The sequence below is a fragment of the Amblyomma americanum genome, chromosome 10 (assembly GCF_052857255.1).
Source record: "Amblyomma americanum isolate KBUSLIRL-KWMA chromosome 10, ASM5285725v1, whole genome shotgun sequence".
Lineage (NCBI taxonomy): Eukaryota > Metazoa > Arthropoda > Arachnida > Ixodida > Ixodidae > Amblyomma > Amblyomma americanum.
Genome location: NC_135506.1, coordinates 14,108,541 through 14,118,919, shown reverse-complemented (window position 1 = coordinate 14,118,919; position 10,379 = coordinate 14,108,541). Strand labels below are relative to the sequence as shown.

At 47.9% G+C, this 10,379-nt stretch overlaps 1 pseudogene; it reads right to left on the bottom strand.

The window, feature by feature from the left end:
- Nucleotides 1-7,282: 7,282 nt before the first annotated feature.
- LOC144108937 (U2 spliceosomal RNA) lies at nt 7,283-7,418 on the bottom strand (annotated as a pseudogene).
- Between the last annotated feature and the right edge of the window lie 2,961 nt (nt 7,419-10,379).

The window sequence follows — 10,379 nt, the reverse complement described above, 5'->3', positions numbered from 1 at the left end:
CTGCTTGCAGCGCTCCACTTATGAAAAATTAAACGAAGACATGCAGTGTTTCGCAATACTTTTCGTCCATGCTAGAAAGATATACCAATTCCTGCTATCTACGTAGCGGACAGGTCTGAGTTTTTAGCTCTGCACCACACACTTGCGAGGAAAAATTGGCGGGAGCCGAACATTTGGAGACACCATAACTACCCACTGACAGAGAGCGATTACCAGTTTGTGTCTCTTTGGCGATAAACGAAGAACAAAATAAACTATTTCGGCATGACAGGGCCAGCAGTGCCCCGAGCACGTGGGCTCTCTTGTGCGGTTTAGCGAGCATGTTGCAAAAAAAAAGGGGGGGGGGGGGGCGAGCAATTAAGGTCAAAGGAGTAGGTTCGTTTTTATCACGGGTCTATTAACACATGCAGTGAAATGGTTTTTAGCAAAGGCCATATGTGGCCGCTCTAAGCGGCGTCATAACCAGAATCCCATCGAGCACCATCCAGGCTTATGTAAAGATTGTTTCGCTTGATCACCTCCAGAGAATTGTTCATACGTTTGTTCGTCATGCTCGGGTTCTGCCACTCAAGCCCTGGTGATTTTTTTTTATTTTGTCTCTTTTTTATTTCCTTTAGGACGCTGCGATAAAGGCATGCCCCGCGGGCTTTATCTCCAGTGTAACGTGTGATCAAATTACGCCGCTGGGAGTAGTCAGCGACCCCTCGTTAATTGCACCGTTAAACTTGTGGCTGCTGCATCGGCGCAAAAAAAAAAAAGAAGCCGCAAGCGCGCCTGGAACCCTTCTCGTTTCTGTTATTGCGGAGTGTGTGACCTCACTTATAGAAGGCAGCTGCAGCTTAGCAAAAAGTGCGGATGAAACTCTCAAGAGAGGTACACAAGCGTAACCGACTATTAACGCGGTATACTCGACACAGCAGTTTCTCTTGTATACTAGCGTGGGGGGGGGGGGGGGGGGGGGGGGCGTCTATTTTGTGCCGTCAGTCGGCGTCTGCTTAATGTGAAAACGTAAAATAAATATGCTCTGCGCGAAGCTCAACCCGTCTGCTCTAGGGTATAATTATGACGCACGACCGATGTTTCCAGAGGACACTGAACTTCCGCTTGAAGGAGCAGCAATATGCGACAAACGATAAGTACTCGTGTTTGATGCTCGTCTGCGCACCGTCCCGAAGCCGCTGATGTTGCAAGATTTGGCTGATATTTTCATTGCTTACTTCATATCGTTCAGTCTGCGTTTGGTGTTGCCTATGACGTTGATAATGGGATGAAGGATCCGTGTCAATAGGGAGGCTTTTTCAAGGGTTTTTTCGAAGAGCGTACGTACAACAACGATTCACCGTCATTACACCGTCTGCCACTTTTATTCTTATGTTGCCCGGAGACAGCAGCTGTCCTGAAAAACCGCGGACGCTGTTCCCCTTGCGTGTTTTATTGTATGTTCCCATAGTACATGGCACCCTTTTTGTGTTCTTTCTTCCATCCCAATTCTTGCGGCCCAGTGTCTTCTCTCCTGTCTTCGAAGTAGACAAATAAAATAATGGTGGTTTGTGGTTTATAATCTATGGCGGTTTTAACGTCCCAAAGCGACTAAGGCTACGAGGGACGCCGTAGTGAAGGACTCCGGAAATTTTGACCACCTGGGGTTCTTTAACGTGTACTGGCATCGCACAGTACACGGGCCTCTAGAATTCCGCTTCCATCGAAATTCGACTGCCGCGGCCGGGATTGAACCCGCGCCTTTCGGGCCAGCAGACAATCGCGCCATAATCACTGAGCCACCGCGTCGGCTAAGTAAAATAATGAATGGATCGATAAAACTATCTGCGGGTCTCCAATAGACTATTATTGAGCCAGGATGGGTGGACCTCCGAGTCCGGCTACAAAGCCATCAGTGTAGGCATTGCGACTGGATTGCAGATATATGCCACCTGATATGGGAATGGTAAACCACACTTGAGGTAGACAAATAAAATAATATTCCTCTATTCCGGTGGTTATGACTCTCGTGCTCCTCATCTGAAAGACGTGGGTTCGATCCCGGCCGCGGCTGTCGAATTTCGATGGAGGCAAAATTTTAGAGGCCCGTGTACTGTGCGATGTCAGTGCACGTTAAAGAACCCCTGTGGCCGGAGCCCCCCACTACGGCGTCTCTCATAGCCTGAGTCGCTTTGGGACGTTAAATCCTCATAAACCATACACCAAATTTTCCTCTATTCCTTCGCATTCGTAATTTATCCTGGGTACATGGAGTTTTCGAGCTAAAAAAAATGGCCTGGCTTAGCTTATGGTTAAGCCTAGGATGCGAAGCATACGTCGCTTGGCAAGCCGTACTTCTCGTTCTTCTCCCGTTTCCGTGGCTCTTTGTAACTGGCGCTTTGCGGTCTGGCGAGCCGCCCTCTCCCTGGCCGACATCTCGCTGCTCAACTGACTCAACGAGTGCGTCGCCTTTTATACAATTGCGTGACGTCAGTATCTCCTAGCGGTAGGAGCGGGAGTTAGGCCGCCGGCGGAGGCTGCGCGTCCGCAAGCGAGCGCACGAGTTGAGCCCCAGCTTTCACAGCTGTTGTGACGTCATATCACGTGGTGCGCCGACGTAGGTCAAGTGGTAGCTACGCGGCCGCGCGCGGCGCAGCAAGGAAGAGCTCGGTTGTGCGGCTAGTATGCTTCGCATAAAAACACCCCGCGTAGAAGGTATGCAGTCGTATAACCGAACATTCAATATCATGGGCGCTCTTCGTGCCATTTTCTTCAGTGCGTGAAGGTGCAAGTTAAGTGACACGGCCACATGCGCATCGCACGCGGCGATGTCTCACGTGTAAAAGCGCTCCATGCGAGCCAAGCTTCACTTTCTTGAAAAGGAGCCTCGGCTTACTTTCCCCGACGCGTAAGCAGTTCCTGGCGCATATCTCGCCACTACCGCAAAACGCCAAACCCCGTTCTAGACAGCGTTGCAGAGATAAGCGAATTTCTTTGCTTGACCGGCTCTTTGGAAGCTCTAAAACTGCTGCCCAATCACGCGCTTGTTTTTGTATTTCGCGAGCTTTCTTTTCAGATTAAAAGAACCTGCATGTGCGCTGCTTGATTGCACGCACGGCAGCCGGTTATTTTTCTGTGTTTACAACTTTTGCGTCGACACTTTTTCTGAAGCCGAGATATAAAAAGTTACCTAATTAGTCTCTGCTAATAAATTATCTTTGCAGAATTTAAGAAACACTGCAGAGTAGGACACGTGACTCCCAATAACCCTCAGTTGGTTTCGCTGGGCTTGAAACTTCATTCTTTTTAAAAGCTTGGTTATATTCAGCTGGGAGACCCTGTGTATTACCCCCCACCAGAATACTAGAACGTTCCTACACAAGCCACAATAACTGCCTGACGTCCTGAACACAGCGCGATACCCAAACCAATGCAATGGGAGAGAGGTAGAGATGCCGACGAGAAGTCCGGCGACGTCACGTACTAGGGAATGGAAGGTCGTCTCTTCATCCTCCTCGACGTTTGCTTTAACTAGATAAAGAGAGAGGGGGAAGTGCGATGTAATACTGATATGAGTGCAAGCCGGGCAGCTGGTCGACAAGTCTGAAGCAGCTGGCTGCCACGGGGTTTTTACGGAACGTTCTAGGAGGACTCCCAGCGATCTATGAATGTGAAGTAGATAACCTTGCAAACCACGACTCTGTGAAATCAAAATCAAAAACGAAAACCGAAGTGCTAGCGCACCAAATTCGCTTTTGGCCCAACTACGCAAATAGACCGTCATGTTTTTTTTTGTGCTCTTTTTTCGTCTGAGGGCTGCCCTGGCGCCGTGCACTGTAACGATCCCTTTTATTTTCCATTCTGTCTGGCCGTAACGTTAACGTGCTCAAATCAACAGCAGGTAGGAAACCGAAATGCTAATCGGAGACACACCCGGTCGGGTCGCGCCGCCGTCGCTAGCCGGCCTCATGTCGCCGCATCCAGTCCGGCTGAGTCACACGGACCACGCAGCGACAGTTCGTCGCACAAACCTCGCCCAGTCTCGGACATGTCGTCGTGCTTCGTCACCCGTTAACGTCAGCGCCGGTCGGCTCGAGACGCGTTAAGCAAGCAGGGGGCATCTCGGGCATGTTTCTGCCGTGACCAGCGTGACGACGGCTCCAATGCCGCCGTATGGCGCTGGAAGCAGCGACCAATGCCAGAGGATCAAATGCAGCAGAAAGTGGACGAAGCGTTGCAGAATACAGCCCGTGAGTGCGAAGGCGAAGATGGCAGTCGAGGATGCAACGAGTCCCAGCTATGACGTCTCCGCCCACATGACTAGGCGGCTGTACATGCTGCAAGAACTGCTCCGCCGCAGTTATCATTGTGGCTTGGCTACCGGCTTTCGCCCGTTCGTAGTCGGCTCTTACAATATTTTTTGAGACGTCTGTTCCTTCGGCATCGTAAGGCAGCAGACGATGAGCAGGTTTCGTGGCGGTGGTGATGTGCGTAGGTCGGCATTAGACAGCGTTGCCGCGTTCTGCCGCGACAGAGCTTCGCCGATCGAGCTTTGTGACGGCGCAGTCGATATGAGGGCGTGAATGGTGCTGTTTGAGTGCGTGTCTGACTGGCCAGCTGCGTGCCCGGACGGAAGCGTCGCACCGTTTTCAGTTCACGGTACCGGCATGCATCTGTGGCTTGGACAGCCTGCAGCAGCGACCCAGTCTCTTGAGCCACATGATGGAGACGGCCTCAACGCGTACCACTGCCTTGGGTATTATATATGGCAGATTTAAGCTGATGCTACCTTGGGGCTTCCTTACTCCTGAATTAGTCCCGGGGCGCTAATCGCCGCTGGCGGAGTCTTCTGGACGCCATCAAATAGTCCCGTGAGTATGCCAACGGTTCACCTTTGTGGTTGCCCGGGATTATTGGTTTGTTTTTTTTTTTCAACGAAGAAGTCCACGCGGATCTTACCTTTCTGATTGCCACACTAGATCTTTGTCCCGATGAAATACATACGGGCTGTTATTCCACCATTTATGATGTGTTGACGGTATCAGTTAGCATTCTTTTCTTTGCCCACAAGAAGAAATCATTCTACTAGTAGTGGTCATTAGGCAGGGTATTCTTCTTTTTTTTTCAGTTCCCGTGAACTCACGTCATGGCAGATAATCACGCAGTTAGTATTTTGACCCGAACATTGAATCGCACGACACACTTACTACTTCGCATATTTTGTTTGTAATATTCGAAGTGAAACAGCGAAAATGAAAGCTGCAGCGAGGTTACAAGTTCCAGCTAAACATTTTGAACCATGTCTCAAATTCAGTAGCCGCCGTGACTCAGTGGTTTTCCTGCTCGGCTGCGGACCCGAAAGACTCGGGTTCCACCCGGGTTTCACGAATCGCATTTCGATGGAGGGGAAATGCTAGGGGTCCATGTGCTGTGCGATGTGATGGCTCGTTAAAGAACGCCAGGTGGTCGGGATTATCCGGAGGCCTTCACTACGGCGTCCCTCATAGCCCGAGTCACTTTGGGACGTTGAACATCATAAACCAAGCCAAACCATGCCTCAGCTTAAGTTCCATAGAAGTTCAAGGAAGTTTACGCATGAAAGTTATTTAATTAATTCAGTTGGACTTGTCGGAACTAAACCTCCGGCACAAAGAGACGTCATTGCTTGTGCTTTCTTAGCGCGAGAAATCAGAAACACTTGGGTGCTCGGGCAGGATCCTTCCACCCTTAAAAAGCTGCGTAGCTTTGCATTGTATCCGTGTGTATGTGTGTGTGTGTGCGTGCGTGTGTGTGCGTGTGTGTGTGTGTGTGTGTGTGCGTGCGTGTGTGTGCGTGCGTGTGTGTGCGTGTGTGTGTGCGTGCGAGTATTGTGTGTGTGTGCGAGTGTGTGTGTGCGAGTGTGTGTGTGTGTGTGTGTGTGTGTGTGTGTGTGTGTGTGTGTGTGTGTGTGTGTGTGTGTGTGTGTGTGTGTGTGTGTGTGTGTGTGTGTGTGTGTGTGCGTGCGCGCGTGTGTGCGTGTGCGTGTGCGTGTGCGCGCGCGCGAGAAAGAGAGGGAGAGATAGAGAGAGCACTGAAGTACACACGGAGGTACGCTCGTATTGCTGCACATACGAATTCAGTCTCCCCTCTCTCACAGCAACAAATACAGACTAAGAGTGCGATGAGCGAATGCAGCGCTCAATCTTCGGGGGCACTGTTCAGCAGCACATCCGATGCAGCCGTTATGAATGGCGCAATGCACTCGCATGGCGCAGATTACGTGAAATTTGTGGGGCACCCACACGCATACAACGCAGGTCGCTATACCTCTACACCCCGAACTAATACCGCATTTAGTGCTTTTTGCGAATAGGCCTATGCTAATACGCTCTGAACTGTTATTAGAGCATCTCGAGTGCCATGACCTCATCGCTCATAATGAAAACGATGCCTTTATCCGCTGATTACCCGGATCTATTGCATTGCCGGCATGAAATGATTCCTGATTCATTAGCACCCCTCTTTCCGGGCCAGGCACCTCTTGCATCATGCAGCGCGCGTATTATGCGCTATTTTCGTGACACGTGGAGCTGAGCTGAATAGTTTTTAACACTTAATTTGCGTATTCCTTGGCCACTGGTCGGTACTGACTGTTTCTTGGGTGCTATCTCGAGGCGGCAACGTATAAGCAGCGAAACTCGTTGCATGTGAGTGCTCGGTTTCATTTCCTGAAAGTTCCATATTTTAATCAGGCTTACATGCTAGATGTTTGTGGCGGTACCTGTGCGCTCTGCAGAGATGACACAGGTAAAAATTAAAGTGCTCTGAAATTTTTGGAAGCGTGTACTGCGTACTGCAAATTGTATGCACCACCACGTAAAGGGCACACTGTCTACAGGGTGTTTTACCTAATACGTTACAAAATTTTAAAACAGACTTTTTGAGTTAAAAGAGCGCTTTTTTCGCATAGCATTGTCAGCGGTGTACCACATCAGCCTGCAGCTAAGACGTGCTAACTAGCAGGATGGTTAATTAATAGTGAATAGTTAACTTTTAACTATTACTCTTAGGCTCCTTAATTATTGAGAGGCGTGTAGCCCACCGTAAGTAATATTCATATCAGTTTTTAGATTTTCGAAGACTCTGTCACCGTAGGCGCTGTTGCTGTTGCTTGCTTGCTGCTGTTGGTGACAGGAAGAAGGAAAGGGAAAGTGCATGGGCCTGCCTTACAGGCTCAGGCCGAGCCACAATCGCTGCCACGTGCTGAAAGTAGGAGAGTTCAAAGACAGGAGAGCAAAGGGTGAAAGAAAAGACGCGCGCTATAATGTCCCAGGCCGATCCCGGAGGCATTGTAATACCGGGCCAACCTGTGGCGGAGGTGAAGCAAGCTGTAAGCACTCCACCATATTTAGAAAAATAAGTTTAATATCTTGGGTCGAAACGGTACCCGTATCAGATATTAAATCAGACTCATTATGCAACAAATTTTGGCTATTTCACCGAGTTAAGTGTACTGGACAGGTTGTTTTGCCTGCAAGGTCCTCGAAAATGCATGTATTTTGGCACGATGTTGCCAAAATTTTTTGAGCCACAGCGCCAAGGGTAACCTCTCACCCATGAATATTTCACAAGGGCATGTTAATTGTGTCATGTACGTCTGAAATCTGTTTACAGTACATGACATCGGCATTATTTTGAGATGCACATTACGTGACTCTGTTACTCCTATTGTTCAACTTCTGTCTGGTTTCGCTTCATATAGCGTTGATTAGGCATTTACTTATCAGTTAATCAGTTGCTAAATGAGATAGGTGCTGCCTTCCTTGCAAATTTAAATTTATTTACTATCTTGATTCATTATGTCATCATGCTGCGTCTGAAATTTACCAGAATAGGATGCGCTTTATTCATTGGCTAACAAACTGTGTGGTGGTCTGAGTGATCTGTGCTTCAGTAACTGCACGCGCAGCTTGTCTGCACGGCAGACTCATACATCCTTATTCAGCAGATGTTCTGAACATGCTTCGATTTAAGCCCCGTTAAATGGAGACCTAACTTTTCCATTAGTACAATATACTGAAACGAATAGAAATGTGTTGCGAAAGGAATCCTTAAAGGAGGTAAACAAACTGCACAGCTTGTTCAGCTTTGCGGCAACGTGTGGCTTCTCTGAGGACAGTTTTTTTTTCTTAAATGCGGCAGGGCTTCTCAACTACGGGTTCACATATGACGTCTAAAGGAAGCCGTTCAGGTGATGGCAAGTCGCCTTTTAGGCGAGTCAATGAACCTGCTTTTCAAGTAAAAACGCAAAGAGGTAACCGGCAGTCAAATCAAAGAACCTCCAAGAAAAGAAGGAAACTGTATAGCCACTACAGCGGAAATTGCTTTTGAAGGGTAGACAGTGGCTGTCTTTACATGGCTGCAGAGAGGTAATGCGACGTACATGACATGTTCTGAAAGCATAATTTTGTGAAAAAAAAAATGAGTACGATTCATCGTGGTAAGGCCAAATGAGAATTATGTGCGGTTTCGTTTCGAGGCCCGGTTTTCAAGCACGCGCAGGCTTCAGACAAGGATCAGCAAAAATGATGAGCGACGACAGTAGTACTAGAGCACTTAAACCTGGGAACACTTCAGCACCAATTTATGGGGATGGCGCGATAGCGTTAATTGGTTAATGCCCATATATGCGGGATCGGCCTTTCTTGAAATTACATTCGTAGATCCCTGAGAGTCCTCAAACCATTCCTGCTGCGTGTGGGGGGGGGGGGGGGGGGGGGGGGTTAAGCGATGCGCCACTGCCCTCGATGGCAGGTGGCGCCACCGGTGGGGTTTGTGGAGCCAAGGCTCCTCTTCCCGAGGAACCGGCATCGCAGACAGACAGTGGCGAGATTGGTGAGTGGGCGTCTTTGAGCTAGCGCACTTAAAAACGCACCGATATAATCCAAAATAATTGCGTTAAGCAAGGCACAGTTAGGTCGGGGAAATCGTAATTAGGTCCTGGGGCTCACATAGTAGTATTCTAAGTTCCGACAAGTTTCGATTTCAGTATTAATCCAGCAACTCAAACAGCGTATTTGCTTCAATCTCTTCCACGAAATCTCGTTATGTGGAGCAATTAGACGCAGCATTCGTAAGACACTGTTGAGTTCGTGGTTTAGATTCCGTGAGTCAACGGTTGAGAGAAGCGGGGTGAGAAATTCCAAGCGTTCGAAGAACTAATGCAAGTGCTCTTAGTTTAAACAAAAATAATAAAAGACGAAGAGGGAAAAATGTTGGAATTTTGGAATGGGACCTCGGGAATCTGCCACCGGTTCGTTTCCGCGTGCCAATGTTCGTTTCCGCGTGCTGCAAATATTTTGTATTGTATTGTGTTGGACCCGAAACTAGCCCCTGGCTATGGGTCCAGTTATTATTGTACATATTGAATTGTGCTCAGTTTCATTTTCGAATAAAAAAAAATAAGGAGTAAACTGCATTTTACTCGGCCTGGGTTACCCACTCTCGGAAATTCATCAGAGCAGAACTCTGAACACGCGCGCATAAGTGAGCGGTTTTAGTAAGTATACGAATGCTACTAGGATTTTCAGAGTTATTTTAATCTAGTTGTTTCATTGCTGGGTAAGAACAGCTGGCGCATTTCTGTAAATTCGATATGCGAAGCCGCGAGACATTTTCTTAGTTCTTCTTTATATACATATTTTTTTTTTAATTTCGTACCCCTCTATCTCCGACTCTTCCGGCCTTCTACCTCGAGCCTATTACCGCACTGCATCTTACTGGGTAGGATAAAAAAACAACCCAAGCATATCAAGACCAATTCACTTTCCCGGATAGAGATAGGATAGCAGAGATTAGAAGTGCTCTTTTCATGTCTTAGTTAGTCGCTGACGCAGTTTTGTTATTGGTTTTTGAATTGCTTATTCCTCGCCGTACTTCCTTCTTCATAGTGTGGTTTTACTTATTTTGGTCTTTTACATAGTATGTTTGCTTTTGTTTCACCTCAATTAGAATATTTTAGCATAGAAGCGAACCTAGTTTTCGTTCACTTGACTCCTATCACAAAGTGTGACCGGTCCTCGTTCTGAAACAGGCCCCTTTGTTTCACAGACCTCTCAGTGATGTATGAGAACTGCCTGCATTATGTTAAGCCGTGCAATGAAAGCAAGACAAAAGATCGTGATGTGAGTCTGCAGTGCAATTTGAGGTTTAGATCTCGCATATGTTTCACCCCATAGATAGATAATGACACGACCCGCAAAGGCAGCACGAACAAGAATCTGAAAGAAGAACACGAAGAATCTGAAATCAAAGAAGAAATATTTGAAGAGAACACTTGAGCACCGACTTTTTGGCATGACGCGATAGAGTATGGGGTAGGTTTTCTATCCTTTGTGGTTTGACACCTTCGAACGCATTTT